The sequence below is a fragment of the Dinoponera quadriceps genome, unplaced genomic scaffold (genome assembly GCF_001313825.1).
Source record: "Dinoponera quadriceps isolate SergipeBrazil2010 unplaced genomic scaffold, ASM131382v1 scaffold278, whole genome shotgun sequence".
Taxonomy (NCBI): domain Eukaryota; kingdom Metazoa; phylum Arthropoda; class Insecta; order Hymenoptera; family Formicidae; genus Dinoponera; species Dinoponera quadriceps.
In genome coordinates, this window is record NW_014554664.1 from 599710 (window position 1) to 617445 (window position 17736).

The following is a 17736-nucleotide window of genomic DNA, read 5'->3' on the forward strand; positions in this document are numbered from 1 at the left end:
GCCCCCCGCCGCCCGCGGACCGTCCCCTTCCTCGGTGTACCCTCTCTCGCTTGTCTACGTCGTCCCCCCTTTTCGTCCTCCTTCGCCTCCGTCGGCTCCTTCGCCTCCTATCCACCGCTCCTGCGGTCCTCCCTGAGGTGAGGCGGGGCAGCTCGATTCTCCCGTTAATCCGACGACGGAGACCGCTCGGAGATGCTTCGGGCACCCGCGAAGATATGTCAAGCGCGTAAGCTCTCTCGCACGCGCGACCTCCTCGCCGAGGAGGTTCATCAGCCTGCGGTCATCATCGACGTGGTAGGATCGATTAATAGTGGCGACTCCCGCGTCGAGGGGGCAAGCGTGGAAGGGCGCCCGAGAAAGAGAGGGAGAGAGAGAGAGAGAGTGAGAGAGAGGGGACAGAAAAGGAGAGACAGAGATGCTCCGCGGTGTATTGTTAAAGAGATTCGACGTTTGTGCGAGTATGAAGTAAACTTAAAGTGTGTATATAACGCAACGGTGAATTGAACGCATTGCGCGGAAGTGACAGAAATTTCCATTATTTTTATCTATCGTTTATCCATCGAGATGTTTAATTGCAAACTCGTATGGCGCAAAAATACGTGGGAAGCCCATAACCAGTTTCTCTTAGTTTGAGATATTCGTGTGTAAAACGGAGGTTTAGAAACTGTCGTAATAATAGAATGAACAATTTAAAAGCATATTTCAGTGTAGCGTCGTGTAAATTTACCGTCGAGTCGAGGAGAAATTTCGATCTTTCGACGAAAATATTCGTGAAGTCGATAATATAGAAGCGGAGAAACGGGGTAACATGAAACACGCATGAAAAGTTAGCGCCAGATCTGGAATAACCTCATACGTTAGATTTAACCTTTATTTATTAGGCGCATAAATCCGTTTAATATTAAAGCCATCTTTATTTATTAGCAACAGTGAGACGACATGTAATATTTTAATCAAAGTATTGGCCGTTGTTATCGAGAATCTTTCGCCATATTTCGAGCAACAGCTCGATGGCGCCGATAGAATGATTCATCTTCCGAGATAATCCAATACAATACAATAGCGAACCGTATTTGTTACGAAATAATTCTAAAGAAAGCAGCATTTCCGAAAAAAAAAAAACCAATAGCACGTCTGTATTCTCATTAATTAAAGAAACACATGTGCGGCTTAAAGAGGATCATTTCTGAGAGGAAGAAGAGAGAAGAGAGAGAGAAAAAGAGAATCTGACATTTTTACACGGTTCTTCGTTACAATGAACTACCTGAAAAATTCGAACACCGAGATTCGGCAGATCGTAATATCTCGACCTCCCCAATTACCGAGTTCCTGCTCGCCAATCCGCCGTGGAACCGGGACAGGCCGGGCGGTTCCGTCTGACTAAGGAGAGCGCGTCGACATCGTTTATGACGGCCAGAAGTAAACGGGCGATCCTTTCGACGGAGGCGGAACGAGAGCGGAAGCGTCGTCTTTCACTCTCGAGCGGCCATGCCGGGCACGCGATTAGCAATTAACGACATGCTCTAAACGTGAAAGGGGCTAAACGCGGAAACGGTAGATAAAAAAAAATGGAGAAAAGATTATCCCGAGGTTCTCGTTACTACACCGACGTTATATGAGCCTCCGCAAATGTGGTCCGTCCAAATTACACCTCGTCGAAACTTTCCCCCTTGGATTCTCTCATTTGCGCGGGGTTTAACTACCGTGTGTAGTCTTCTCGCTCTCACTGACGTCACGATGATGATAATGATGATGATGATGATGAGAGAAGCGCTTACCGAGCGTTCCGCAACGGCGGGGAAAGGATTCAGGCGGGGACCAGCGAGAGCTGGTTCGAGATAATCGCAAAGATAACCCGAAATTCGGATGCTATTTTGACGCCTTTAAGGACGGTCGTTGCCTACTTAGACAGCTTATCGACCGGTAAGAACTTTTGAACAATACTCACACACTCGTCTTCTCCCTTGAACCCTTGATTCTACGAAATTTAATGCTAACGCCATCTTGAAGTTACAAACGCTCTCGATATTTCGATTATTAAATGCGTAAGAATATTCGAAACAACCTATTTGGGCGCCGGCAAAGACGAGAATTAAAGCGTCATCATGGTGAAAATCGCGGTAGATTACGTAATTAGAGTCAATCTATTTTCCGCAGCCTCGCATTGTGTCGCAGAATTCCAAGTGTAACGTAAGGGCGAAAATGTCAACTGTGGAGTAAGATGAAGCGGTCGAATGCTCGAGAGAAGGCGCGCGACGACTTCCCTCAGTCCCGTTCTCTCCTTCACGGCCTAGAAGAGCGCGCGCATAAAACCCGCGACGTTACCCGGGCGGAGGTGGAACCCCGTCGTAGGAACGTTGGGGAATGTCGTCGGCGCTGTAAGGACGCCGGTGTCCTGACGGCCGGTCTCGGCGCGCGCGCGCGCGCGCCTTAATGAGACCCCGGCGATCCTTTAATGGGGCTGGCCGAGGAAAAAAGGAGTAATATCCTGCGGGAACGTTACTTAGCGCATGTTTACGTTCGCGGCGAGAAAAGTCAGGCGACAATATCGCTGATCGGAGGGGAGAAAACGGGGCCAGCGAGGAGGAGGAGGACGCGGGAATAAGGAGAACGGTCCTTAAACCGCGCGATACGGCCTGGCTCGTAAAATCCCTTTTCCCTTATCTCGCCGAAAGTTACGAGAGCTCCGATGAAATTGCGCGCCGGGTCCCGCGCCGCGCCAGAAATGGAAAGTTGAAGCTACCACCGATCATCGGCAGGGACGATTCTTCGAGGACTCCTCGGGCCCCGGTAATACCGCGAGGTCGACCGTGTATGTGTGTTTGCGTGGCGTGCGCACGCGCTTATTAATCAGTTTCAAAGAGTAATGCGCTACTTGTAACGCCGTTACCGTCGAACATATTTTTTCTTTAGCAACGGCTCTTGGTAATATTACTTTTCTTACGTCGGCGACGATAAGCGGAATTTGGAGTTTGGAAAATAACTCGTCACCGTTACTTATTACAAGGCGTTTGAGAAGTTTCGCACGGAGAATAAGTAATAATAAGCAAAGTTTTAATTTTCTCTTTATTATTTCTGTGAAATATAATCTTCCTTATTTTGAATTACACCTTTAAGTTGATTCTTGCACGTCTCAAGACCAAAGTAAAAATATAATCTTCCGATTTTCAAAGCAGGCGTTTAGTTTTCTATCGATATTCTCATCGTTCTCAAAACGATGTGCTGTATTTGGCGAATAAGGCACATCGTTACTTCGAGCCAAAATCGGAAGATTAGTTTTCACTTTGGTCTTGAGACGTTCGAGAATCAACGTTGAAGACGTCATTAAAAATAAGGAAGATTATATTTCTATCGATGGTTCAAGATGGTTCGAGATGTCCCATCGAAATCGTTCGATTTTCTCTCGTGTCACCCTTCGCAGCACGAGCGGGGCAATTGCCATCGAGAAGGATCACCTTGTTTCTTCCGCCTTTAAGAATCTTTAGCCGGATCGTCTTCGATAATTGGCGGTACTCAACGATCGACGGAACGATCCGAACATAAGTAATAAAAGTAACAAACACGTTCATACTCTTACTAGAGGGATTCGGTCGATGTGCCCGTCGAGCCCTTCACGCGTGAACGAAATGACGCGCGTTGATTTTTCCCGTCACGCGGAAGACAATGAAAAGCCGCGGCGGCATTGAACGGCTGAAATATCGCCGCTCTCCGTTGCGGCGTGGATAATCGCTAAATTAACTGCATCGTTGCTCGTGCGCGCATCGATGATTAGCTATCGCGGAATAATTTATAATCGCGCGCCGCGCGGCCGGAGAGCGTCTCTCGGCGATTTAAAAGCCGCTACGGGCCGACTCGTCTCGTTCTCGATCGCGTTCCTCTCGTCCCGCGTATATATACGACATACGTATCGTACCTTGTCCGCGAACGAACGCACGCGAAGGAGCGCGAGCGCGTTATTAATCACGCGTGTCCCATAAGCGGAGTGCTTTCACTCTTGCGTCACGCCGCAAAAGCCAGACAATCGGCCCGCGCTTCGTGCATCACGCCTCGCGCGAGCGTCCGCTGTAACAACGACGATGACGACGGCGAGACGACGCGATGATATCTTGATCAATCGAGACGCGTTCGCGGTCTTCCGTACGTGGATCTATTGGAAACACGTCGATATCGGCCGTCGACCGTCGGGAGAAAGAGAAGGAAAGAGAGAGCACCGACAATGGGAGTCACGTCGCGATAATTCTCCAGACGATAATCCCGCAGGTAGGTTTAATCAATTCGCGCGGTCTCCTATTATCTCGTGTTATATTGTTAGATGCAAATATCACTTTCCAGCGAGCGTTTCTCGATCCAGAGATTATGTAAAATTATACGTATGTAATGAGCGATGTATTTTCAATAATATTTTATAATTTGTATTTAATCACGGGCGTGTGTAGCTTATTTTAATACTTTGGTTACATCAATATTACGTAACTTTAAATAATGAGCTTTATTTCATTTATTAGGATTAATTATTAATTAATTTTTTACACAAAGTTAATAATTGATTAGTTTTATTTTATATAAATATTAACTTTGAACTTTTCTGTTTATAAGCCTAGTCGAAAAGGAAGCGATCAGTGGGAGTTCCCGGTAATGGCCCGGTGGAGCAGCGCGTTCATCCATCGAAAGCTTCCCATACTTAGATTAGGTCGCTTTGAATAAGAAAGTCCAGTATCACTTTGCAAATAACACGCAAATTTTCAAGTTATTAATTAAAGAAATCTGTATACAAGGCCATTTTTAATAATTAATAACTCGAAGTTTTTCGTACTGCTTGGAAAATGGTGCAAGACTTTTTTGTTCATATTGACCTAAATTATAAGTATGAGACGGTTGACACGCCCTGCATCAGACATTCTGTATATGCAAATTATAGCGTTAAATACTGTGTATTCTTATTTTTTATTTTTGCATATATTCTGCTTTTAAGACGCTTCGCCGTATCGCCATATTGTTTTGTTAAAATATTATATTACTTAGAAATTACTTGTGTGTAAACAATTATTCATACTTTACAAAATATTGTTATATATGTATTTTCGTCAAATATATCTAAATAATTGCGGCATGCAGCATTACAAATTGATCATTTTGATTTCCTCACATAATTTCATAAATGTTGTCCTTTAAAATCCGGCGGAGTATTAATATCTCTTACGTCGAAAAACGCTCGTGAAAATCCTTTTCCGCGAAGCCGATTATATCACTACAAATTGCCTTTGGCATTATATTAATATCAGACGAAAATATCGTTTCGGAGCCGAGGTTTCTCAATTCTGAAATGTATAAATCGATTTTTCAGAAGATCCGTGAATTCGAGCGGAAAAAATTATCTCCATTGACCTCGAACTGAAATGTAGCATTAACAAAATAAAACCAATTTAATACAACATAACAAATTTAATTTCTTTATCTTTTAGTAACTACATTTTGACAGGGTCGAAGGTCTTTGCGACTACGTTTCCAATAGATGAAAATATATCGTCTTAACAAGGAGCCTATAAACTTCACCGGACTCCTAATGGGTTTCACGGCACAGAAAATATTGTAAGATCCCGCTTTAGAGCGGCACTGCCATTAATATTGATACTTCTCATGCCGGATGCTCGTGAAAACATGTTCCATGCCTGTCGCGAAAATGATTAAATCGCCACGTAGAAAGTCACGAGAGATAACAGCCGATGTCTAGAAAGTTAATGAAAAAATTATTGCGCGCGCGCACACTCGTGCATATTCGCTACGCGAAGAGTGCGCGTGAAAATGGATCGAATCGGGGCGTATCATGATTACCTGTACAGATGGCATAAGACGCGTGTCAGATAAGAACTTCATAGCTGGCTAAGTCATTTCGTTCCGCGGACGTGGCGATATGGTAAAAGCAGCACCGGCGGTTCTACCAAGTGTCGAAGGATAGAAAGAGAACGAGAGAGGAACCACTTTATTCACCCGAGCGACCGATTATTGTGTTTACGATACGATCGCCGATATAAGGAAGTCTAATAATTAGATATTACGTAACCGGGGCCTTAACTCTCCGTTTCGGATTTCGCGCTACAAGAGACGGGAGCGGATTATTACGCTTGTCGGGATTTCGATGTTGACATTTTTCCGACAACCAATTGTTACGATCGACTGTACAAAGATGATAACGACAACTTTCTCCCCTATGTTTTTATGTCGGAAATAATTTTGCGGACTATCTATTTTTTTTCCGTAACACAACCTTTTCTGTGAAAAATAATAAAAATAATATAAATAAGATAAATTTTTTCACGAGTACATGCTGCATCGTGATGAGTCTGTCCCAGTCTACTTTAACCCTTTGTACCTTGAATTGTTAAAAGTACGTATATTATTTTACTTCTGTGAATTATACGTTCACGTGTGTTCGACTCGTTCTTAGCCATTGGCTGATTCATGATATTTCACAGCGCCGCCTGCTGAGTCTTTCAGAAACATATATATAGCGAATTTAATATACAAAATTTCTCTATCGAGGTGCATTCAGCGTTCATATATATATATATATATATACTCGGAGGAATTGAGATAAAGTAGAGGCGGCTTTATCGAAGCATAGGCGAAGCCCGACGAAAAGTAAACCTCCCGTTTCGGAGGGGCCGCCGACGAGAATGATTTCACGTTTCCCGTCCGACGATAAATCCGGGCGCGAGGCGCTTCCCTCGTAAAATCGCATTTCGTGAAGTCACCGGATACGTCCCTGGGTGTGGGCCGCGACAAGGTCCTGTCACAACGCCCCCGCCTTTTTGCGCGCGAAGAGAGCTGTGACCGCAAGCGGTGAACGGGGTCTTGCGCGCGCGTATCTTTTCGCCCGAAATGGCAAGAGCGAGGGTACACCTCGGGATCGAATCGGTTAGCACTTTGACTATCCATGCCGGGAGGAAACGCAGCCTCCGCTGCCGAGCCGGGCCGCGATTTCGTCGAAATCCGCCGGCGTTTCTCTCCGCTTCGCGATACCTCTTTCAAGTTCTTGCTCTCTTCGTATCTTTCTTGCGCGTGCAAAAATTAGAAGCGACGCTAAACGACAGAAGTAACAGCCGGATCCTTCGGTGAAGCCGATACGAGCCGAAGGCCGGTCGATACGAAGGCGGCAAATGACACTCCGTCGTCTCCGGGTGTATTTTTCTCCTCGATGAAGGCGCGTGAAAACGAGAGCTCACGCGAAGTCGATGTAGACGTGCATGTCCTCCGTAATGTAAGACCGAGACGTTGTCCACATAGCTCTCGCATTCAAGGGCGCTACTACACGCGCTGCGGCCGTTTTTAAGGCGCCATTCACACCGACGAGACCCTCCCAGCTAATAACCGCAAGAAAGTTAATGGACGCGCGCCGGATTTCCATTTCGCCTGTAGTCGTGACCGATATTTCCTACGTCCGCTGGCGAAGCAGAGCGCGACAACGTTCCCTTCGTGCGACGCGCACGGGCGACCGTCGTACGATGCGGAACTATCGAAAAATCTGGCGGCAAATGCCAAGTCGAAATCTCCAGGAAAGCGTACTGTATGCATGCAAGCAGGATTGAGTGAGGTAACTGATAATTTTTCAGTTAAAAGTCACCTAAATGAAAACTAATTCAATTAAAATTTGTATTAAAATTGCTTAATTCTTAATGAAATTAGTACTGGTATTATTCTAATATGTAAAATTGACATATTGAAGTCTTTTGACTATTTAAATATTTCCATTAATATTGTGGTTTCATTGTTTTAACAATAGACTTAACGAATTGTGAATAGTTATTGCTATTCCCGAGATCTTCCGGCTTTGAATTTTGTTCAAGTTTAATATATGGATTGGCCAATAATATCATAAAAAGTATTGCCTTTTTGCATCTTTTAAGATTATTTAACGTTTGGCAATCTTTACACCACTTTTTCGATAGCATTCCATCCAGATCTATATTAAAAAAAAATGTTTATACTTTATATTAGAAAAAAGAAAAACTGTGAAAAGAAATGTTTGAGGTGAAATACAGGGTAGATTTATTGAAAAAAATAAAGTATAGCTTATATATTAAATATACTACCGAATTTATTATAAATGTATTTTATTTTCCGGTTAATATTTTATTCAAGTACTTATTGAAAAATAAACATATTTATAAATTAAGTTTAACAAGCATCACATGAATGTATAAAATTAAAGTTTTTGCTAATTTTAAATATAATATAATAATAAATTAATATAAACAGCCCTATTGATGTGCCATTTCAATTTAACTATTCTGCGTTACCTAATTTTAGTTTCATTCAATCATTCTGATGAATTTTATTCGGACTCTCTCTGCATTCTACGCCGATCGACTCTCCTATCGATCCACCGAGCGAACTTTTCTAAAGGCTGTCATTCTTGGCGTATCATCGTGTTCAACGCGACATTCACAATGCCCACATTTATCTACCTTTTGCTTGACACACTTACATTTATTTACATCTAGCGCGCGAACGACACCTACGACCGAGGCAGAGCAAAATATCGGCGCATCGGAAAAAGTCGTTTTCTCCCTCGGACATGTTACAAAAAAGAAAAGAGTAAAGAAAGAAATAAGAAGTAAATGAGGTAAACACGTTTCGATATGCCAGAAGCAGCCTAACCGTGACGACGACGTCGAATGGCGTATGATCTCGCAATTACCTTGTGTTTACATAGATTTACAAGTCAATCGTTCCCGGAATACATCGGCGAGACGGGCCGACGATAGAGCGCTTCCGGTTTCACGCAGTATCATCGTCATTCGTGCTAGAGTCCATCAAGTAAGCATCTGGACATCTAAAACTTCTTTGTGACTGGTCTAGTGTTCCTTATTTGATCAAAAATGCAGGAACTGAGGATTGTCAAAGAAAGAGAATCTATTTGAGACAAATCGTTATTTTAAGATAAGAAATAATATATAAATGTAAGAAATTAATTTTTAAGAAATTAAAAAAAAACCTATATTTATAAATAGTAGAAAAGAAAGTGGTATGGCCCTTGTTTACATTTTATATAATAATTTTGTTAATAATTAATATTTCAAATTAAAAACCTAACGAGACGACACTCGTCAAAATGTTTTTCAATTGATTCTGGACTCAATGTTATGAAATATTTATCACTTAGAACGTTATTTATAAAAATGTGGCGACACTACATAATAGGAAGGTACAGGAATGATAATATAGCCTTCTCCCTCCCCCTTCCTCCGCTCCAAAATAGGTTAAAAGTTAGTTTTGTTTAAAAACACGGTGTCTTTTTTTACAAATTTACAAATTTAAATGTTTATACAAAATAGACTTTTCTAAGACGAACAACGGTGAATAAAATCGGTTTTAATGTATAGTTATTGACTGACATATTTGTCAGAAGATAAATAGAAACCTGCCGAAAGGACTCTTGAATTCATTCGCGCGGTCTAGCGCGGCGAATCGCGAATCGAACACATCTGCGAAGCGACAAATCGTGCCGGATACCCGATTGGTTGCGGCGGGACGCGAAAGAAATGCTCTAATTGGATTTACCAGTGCGAGCCGTTAAACATTTAGCGGCGCATGTCACAATTGTTCCGTGCCTCCCCCTTCCCCGCCCGTCGTTCGTAATATAGCGGTGACTCACTTACGCCGTTCTCGTTCCATTGGAGAGCGGTGGTCGATGGCCATTCGCGCGGTTTTGACGCAATTCGAAAGAATTCCCTCCGGAATCGCGCGACGTGGCATCGCGCCGAGCGAAGCGAAACGCACGAGTGAGCTCGATCTCGATCGATCAGCGGGTCCGATCAATGTGCCCTCTTAGATCGCAAAACGTATATTCACAGTGATATCAAATCCTCGAAATGCTTGTAAGTCGAACCGCTCGGCGTTTTGTTCTCACAAACGCAACCGTTGACTTTACGCCAATCGTTTCATCTTTTTTCAAGGATACCGATGTATGTGTGCTTAGCAGGCGCCAATAATGAGATAACACTTATTTAAAGTAATACATCTATTCCCAAGTAATTCAAAGCACGGAACGAATATCGAGATTATATTTTGCTAGTGGTTACACGCACACATACACACGTACTCTGGCATTGTGCATATTTTATTTTATAATACCGATATTATGAAAATTTCAGTAATAATATCAGTGTTGGATGCGGACATCTGCACGGTGAGAAAAGAGTGGTTGAATTTAACGTGACGATGAACGTACCAAACCGCGTTTTGTTTAAAGAATTTCTGGTTTTCGACAGCCGAATTCGATTCATAAAGCCAGAAATACTGTTTCTCTCAACCTTTGTTCAATGTCACATTTAAACGACCAATCTTTTTTCACCGTGTAATATCGAAATTTTACATAATAATGGTATAATACGGGTACTACGAATTTCGATACGATATTGGTATAATATCGGTATTGTTCGAATACCAACATCGTAAATCACTTGAATGTAAATATCACAAATCAATCAGAGTTTCAATGCAATTATATAATTATGTAACAACTCATAATGTAATCGTAATACATTTCAGCAAAAAATATGAAAAGGAAATAATAACAGATATAAAATCTGAGATTTTCCGATTGGAACGTAATAAAAACGTTCTGCAAATTAATGTTCGCTTGCCTCATTTTACGCTGCATTCACGATAGTTCTGCGTTGTAATTTAACATTTAAGTGTGATAATGTGATAATGATTCCCGTTGAGAATTTTTCGATGGACTCCTATAGAAATCCAAAGAGACTCATGCGAATCTATGTAGGATATTAAAAATCTATATAGAAATATGCAGTGTTGCAAAATTTCGTTGTTGTTTCATCTCGGCAAAATTAATTCCTAAAAGCTATGCTTCTCTTCAGAACGTAACATTGATCTGAACCCTTAAATTACCTTAATTTCGATAATGCGTGTAAACGATGGCGTATTAAGTCGGCACGATACGCATTGGGAAGACGCGTATTATACCGGTTTAATGCGCCGTCGTTTACACGTATTACCGAAATACGGATAATTTAGCAAGAAATTACCAGGCGGCTCGCATGTTAAACGGCCGATATAAACAAGGCCATTATTGGCGTCGAGAGAAGCGAGATAAGTTCGGCGTTGACCGTCCGAAATATGGCCGCGGCGGCGATTTATCCGATGTTGATTTAGACGGCATTACGCCGTAAGATTCGTTTAACCGCAAATATTCGAGAGGTGAGTTACGGTGAGTCGGCGCGGTAAAAAAGCAAGCGTGCTGAATTAATATCCTGCGAGAGGCCCGGTAACGATTGCAATTCTCCGCAAAGAGGAAAAGTAAGAACGCGTATCGCGGCTCCGTCTAACTGGCAACCGCTTTTTGCCAACGCAGTGCCGTTACGCCGCGCTTATAAAGCGAAAAACTTGGCTGCTGTCCGAGAAACGTAATGGATGTATCTATTAGGGACATATCGTGGTCTCGGGAACGATTCAAGTCATGCAAGTTGGCACGCCTCCGAGAATCCGGGTTTATCTTTGACGGCCATTTATCGCTGCTAAATGAAAACCCGACCGTACATTGAAATTACACACGCTCATTCTTTAAGGGGATATTCGAGCGTCTGAGAAAATATAAAATAAATCTATAGCGTGTACGTAATGTAAAAATTAATCGAACCAATAATGCGTAGCGAAAATTTAAATGATTTCTATCTATCGTTTATCCATCAACATATTTAATTGTAAACTCGTATACTGCATGTATATGCAGAAACCTCATAATACGATAAATGTCTCCTAGTTTGATATATTTGTATAGAAAATGAAAGTTGAAAGAACTATCGTAATAAAGTGAGCATTTAAATATATTTTAATAAGGTGCCAAATAAATTCACCGTCGGATTGAAGAGAAATTTAGATTTTTCGAATGTGAATGTCCGCGAAATCGACAATATATGAGTGGAAACAGTAATACCATATAAATGGAAAGTTTGCGCCAGACCTGAAATAACCTCGTAAAACCTCATAAGATAACATTTCTATATTTATTTCTATATGTATTATTCATTTTAACATAACATGTGTGCATTTCCAATTCAAATCAAATTAAACTGGTCATTTCTCAAATCCAGGCAGCATAATATCCAAAATCTGAATGTAAGATGTATCGTGTCTCAATTTTGAATATTGCGCTGTCTGGGAAATGCAATAATAACGAATAAAATAATGAGTGCATTTAATAATTTTTAAGATAAAAAATAATTGTACATAACAATTTACGCATTTCACTTCATTAATGTTGTTGTCAAATTATGTTTATAGTAATTTTGAACACTTTTATTAATAAAATATTCATTGACTATATATATAAACGCAGCTTATATTATTTACCTATTTAACGGAGATCATTAAAAAAGAAAAAACTATCGCAATACGAAGGCTTAATCGAAGAGAAATTAATAACGCATAAATTTGCAACAAAGAGGGATTCACAGCGCGAGATGACATAAGGAATACGCACACATATGTGCGTAATACATATAATAAAATTATAAGAGATAGTAACAATCCGCAGGAAGAAAGTAACGGGAGAGTCCATTTATCGTTTGATTTGATTTTAATCTCTGCGGCGACATCGCAGAGTAACGGCGAGAATCTGTACGCGAGGCTCGGTATTACCTGAAGTCGGCATTTCAGCGCTCTGTAAGTCAGACCGCGCATTGCTATTATCCGTGCGAGGAGCGTAACTGAATTAACTCCTCAACGAGGTTAGCTAATTATGAAATTTTAAGCGCGACGTCGCTCGTACAAAATAAGTAAAAATATTTCAGACGGAAATGAAAAATCATTTAAAATACAACGTTTCGTTAAATTGCAATAACACAGACAACACAAATTTTTGAAAGTCTCTCTCTCTCTCTTTCTCTCTCTCTCCCTTTGCGTCTTTCTCTAAAAGATATCTAAATTAAAGCATCTTTTGGATATCCTTAAGCTACCTTCTAGAAATTTATGCTGTCTGAATAGTGTAAAAACATTCGACGGATTTCTTGTATTCCACTTTGATTCTCGGGCCAATTGTTCAAATGATGCTCTCCACGTGTGTTGATGCGCGCGACAAGCAGAACGATAAAATTAGCTCGAATTCTCGAGATTCTTCAAATTTCCCCCCGACTCCGCTCTTCTTACGTGCTGAATTTTTCCTCGCTCTCCGGTTCCTGTCGGGGATATGCGAGCATACCGGAAGTGTCTGATTATCGTAATCTCGCGTCTCGTGTGACAGCTGCGAACCGAGAAAGGACGAATTCTCCGGTGGGCAGGGGCATCACCGATGCGAAGACAAACATTGACATTGAACCGAGGTACAATGATGTCATTCGCGCGGAAGTGACATCACTTCGTCGGTCTGACCCACGAATAATTCGCGGCTCGTCCAGTCTGACCTTTATTTAAATCGCCCGATGCACGACGATCTCGACGCGCGTATTAAATTTCAAACAAAGAATTACGAAAAACGTGTATCGACGAAGAATCGAGGAAGAAACTTAAGTTTCTGGTTTAGTCAAATTCTGTCGTGCAAACTACAATCGAATCAAATTGATATTCCGACGTGGGAATTTAAATAATAAAATTAATCAACGATAAATTATTAGCAAAACTACGACGTGATTGTGTGTGATGTAGATGTTTCTTTCAACTAACATAAAAGATTCATCTGCAATAATATGAATAATTGCACCTCTCGGTAGGAGGCCGAGTAAATCAGACGAGAAATATGATCAATAATGTATCGGATCGGCTTGGCGATCGCATTGTTGAACTAAATTGTGAACATTTTTACACAAACAAGACGTCAAAGGAACATCAGATTTTACTGAAAGTGTCGGGACAGTTGATTCGCAAAATGCAACACCGAAATTGGATTCGTCTAACTTGATCCGAATTGTTTCATCTGATCTTTCTTCATGGAGTGCGACACAACACAGTATAATATTCAATAAAATTGCTCTCTCTGTAAACGTTTGAAAACAAAGTGACGGTGAGACCCTTGAGTCTCAATGAGTCTCCGAATGTATCCGACAGCCGGTAACAAAATCTATTGATTCACTCATTAATATATTGCTTTATTCGTTAAATTTATTTATTTATTAACGAAAACACCACCTCTTTGGAAAATAAAATAACCAGTAAAACTGACCATAAACATAGTAGTTGGCAATAAGATCATAATATTTCGACATCACGCGGTGAAAAAATATATTAAAAACGGCTCGCAGAAATTGTACGTTACTTTAACATGGGAAATAAATTTAAAAAAGTACAAAGATGCGTGTTAAAAGGCGCACAAAAGTAACGGTTAAATTAACACATCCATCTTGCGAGCACATATTAATTTAGCGTTACATTGCTCGCTGCGCGTGTAACTTAAGCGAAAGTAATCAACCGAAATAGTTATGAACGAAACAGAAGTAAAACAAAAGAAGCATCTCTTATGAATAAGAACGAATGAGAAATCAATTCCTCGATTCGACATGCGTCGCAAAACTCGTCGGGGAAAGGTTCCCGCCAATTCGGCGCTCGGTCCCGAAACGGTTTGAATACTTTCTTTCGAATTCGATTCAATTTCGAGAAATGAGTTTTCTCACATCCGCATCTGCGAGTGCGTTCGAACCGCTGTGAAACACGATGCACACGCGGGAAGTGGCGAAGTGAGGAGAGTTTTTTTTTCCCAACGGATTACGCGCGACGACGAATCGCTCGCTCCGCTCGCTCGCGATAAACAAGCCCACGAGCTCGTCGGCTATAAATTCGCGGTGGCGTCATCGGACGGGCTCGTTCTTGAACCGCGCGATCGAGATTAGAGCTTCGGAAGATAAGGCCCGCGCAATTGCGACTTTTCGAGAGAGACCGATCGCGCGGCCTTTCGAGACGGTCGCTTTCGAGGACGGATCCTATTCCCAGAATGACGAATCTCGCCGGCTTCTAGAAGCTCCCCTCTCGCCCTTCTTCCTCCTCCGCCGAGCCCCGCTCAGCCGGCCGGCGTTTTAATCGCCGTCTCCCCTCCTCCGTTCGCTCGCGGCCACGCGATGCAACGTTCGCCTGAATGCAACCCAGCTTATTAAGTTACCCAACTGGGATTGTCGGCGGTCGAATCGTCAACGAGGAAGAATTTATTAACGACGTCGCCACGACGGGGTGGCCAGCCCGGCGATTAACGTCGAATTAGGTCTGACGCGCGTTCGTGATCGCGCACGCCGGAGGTCCGCCGAGCGAACACTTCTCTTCACGTCTCTCGTCTGCTTCACCTGTCGAAGCCAAATAATTAGTGAAAGAGGAAAGGTCAGAGAGAGAGAGAGAGAGAGGGGAAAGTCGCGTAATCTCTTCTGTCGTATCTCGTGAATCACTCGACGTGAATACGAATTGCCGGGCGTCACACGGCAGCAAAAATCGTCGATCGAGCATGTGCGGAGGAGAGGCGCGGGTCGGGCGAAAAGAAAAAACGCAATTTCACGGATATCTCGTCTCGATTTCGCGCGAATAGATTCGATTTGGCGACGTTTTTGATGTTGGAAAAATCCCCCCGATTCGGCGTGGGAGCAATCGCGCTCTATCGACCCCGCCAGGTCGAAGGATTTCGCGTCCTGTCACGCGTCTCTGCTCCGTCGCTCGAGTTGGCGTCCGGCCGACGTGCGCCGCAAAGCGCCGCTGCGTTCGGTTATATTCGAGGGCAAAATTATTCAAAGGAAACTCGGCGGTTTGCTCATCCCTCATTTTTCCAACGTAACCGATATCTTAGGCACGCTCTTTCCTGACAGATTTGAATGAAGGTGACTGGTTTCTCCGAGCCATCGGCGAACAATGTTTCATTTGTGTACGCTTGTTTTATCGAATAAAATTACTCGATTAACGTACACAAACACGTACACGTAATTTTATTCTTACGTTTTCTGTATATCTATCATTCTCGTAAGGAGAGGCAAGTTTGATTGAATGTTGAAAGTTTGGCTGACACCTGAACGAGCCACAAACGTGTTGTGATTGAAGGAAACCGATACTCTAGTTGTAAGAACCGAATTCGGTTGAAATCTGAGAATCAGAAATTCTGCTTCCTTCAGTCAAAAACGCATTCAGTCGAACGCATTTGCTTTCAATCAAGTCAGATTGAATTGAACCAAACCTGTTTTCTTTGTGCTACGCACAATCGGACAATTTACGCTTTCGATAAAGGTAGTTTCGATACTATCAGAGAATCCTAGAAAATAGACAGTAGATCGACCCTTTAATTAAAAATATTCGTGAAATAGTATCAGAGATTTTAATTTTCCCGAAATACACTATATTGTTTTCGGAGAAGGAACCATTACTCTAGGAGCAATACACAATACGTAATATCTACTTATTTCAGTATACTTTTATTATATCCCAATGAATAGATACTAATGCACCGTGACAGTACAAAGAGAGAATTCCAATTTTTCGATAGAATTGTATTCTGAGAGATCGTTGGTGCTCGAATTTCGATATTCCGACTTTCTGCGACATCGCCCGATTTTCCGCGTGTCTGTGCCTTTTTCCCCGAGACTATGAATATCCATTTCGTCCGATCGTTACATTTAATTCGTCGAATTTAATACGCCCTACACTCGGCAAGAACTCGGCACAATTTAACTGGGAGCAACGAATCAAGCGAATTCGAACTTCGATGTCTACGCGCTCGGGCGAGGACTCGCGAGGACCTCGCGGAGGCCCTCCGACACTGGCATTCCCGAACGATTGTGTCACGCGTGCCGATAGGCTCTCGTTTTGCATTTCGGTCCACCCTGTATGCACTCTTGTCAGATCGCAGTCGCGTGTCATCGTGCAACGTATCAAAATGCGTCTGAAACGATCGTGTTAAATCCGCGGCGCGTGATGTGCGCGACGAAGGCCGTGCAAAACAGCGGAGCACGTTTGTGCGAGGAAAGGCCGCGTATTAGCGTGCATACGCATTCCTTTTATCATACCGACCGGTGTTTTGTTTCGAATCGCGTCATACGATGTTTATACGCGATCAGGAGAAACGCGGGGAAGAGAGAGAGAGAGAGAGAAAGAAAGAGAGAAATGCGTTTATTATTGTCCTAAGATAAGCCCCGTAAGGACATGTAGTTGGGAATTACATTAATAAATTTACAAGGCTGTAGAGAAAATGTTTACAATAATGAAATAGTGAAGTGATAAATTAAATATGTAGCATGAGAGAGAGAGAGAGAGAGAGAGAAAGAGAGAGAAAGAGAAATTTAATTTCTTTCTTCTGGGCTAAAAAATTTTTGAACACTTAATATAGAACTAAAATAGATCAGAAGTAGTATTAAAATTCCGATTCGGGAAGTATTAAAAGCTCAAGAGGAAAGTTAATGATCAATAGTACTGTCAAAGTAGTTTTCTTACTAGTCTATCGATTTAAGTGGGTGTAAGCTATCCTCAATAGCGTCAAAGTAGCGTGAAAATTTCAATTTCCCGGAATCGCGACTTCCTTCAGATCGAAATTTTGGCCATATTAATTCTATAATATGGTAGAAACTAAGATAACAAAATAGAACCAATTCTAATGATATAATTAACTGCTATATTGACCACGATGATATTTTAAATTTCCACTTCCGTCCGTTTTTATTGCCAAAATAGGTTATTTCGAATACTTGTATGAACTTATTAATCGAAAATCGAGAACGCAGAAATATAGCTTCCTTTAAATTCAATCTATATAGTCTATATATC

At 42.0% G+C, this 17736-nt stretch overlaps 1 protein-coding gene across 1 annotated transcript in view; it reads right to left on the minus strand.

The window, feature by feature from the left end:
• Positions 1-17736, minus strand: part of LOC106740603 (four and a half LIM domains protein 2) — a 214291-nt gene that overhangs the window by 172503 nt on the left and 24052 nt on the right. The window lies entirely within an intron of this gene.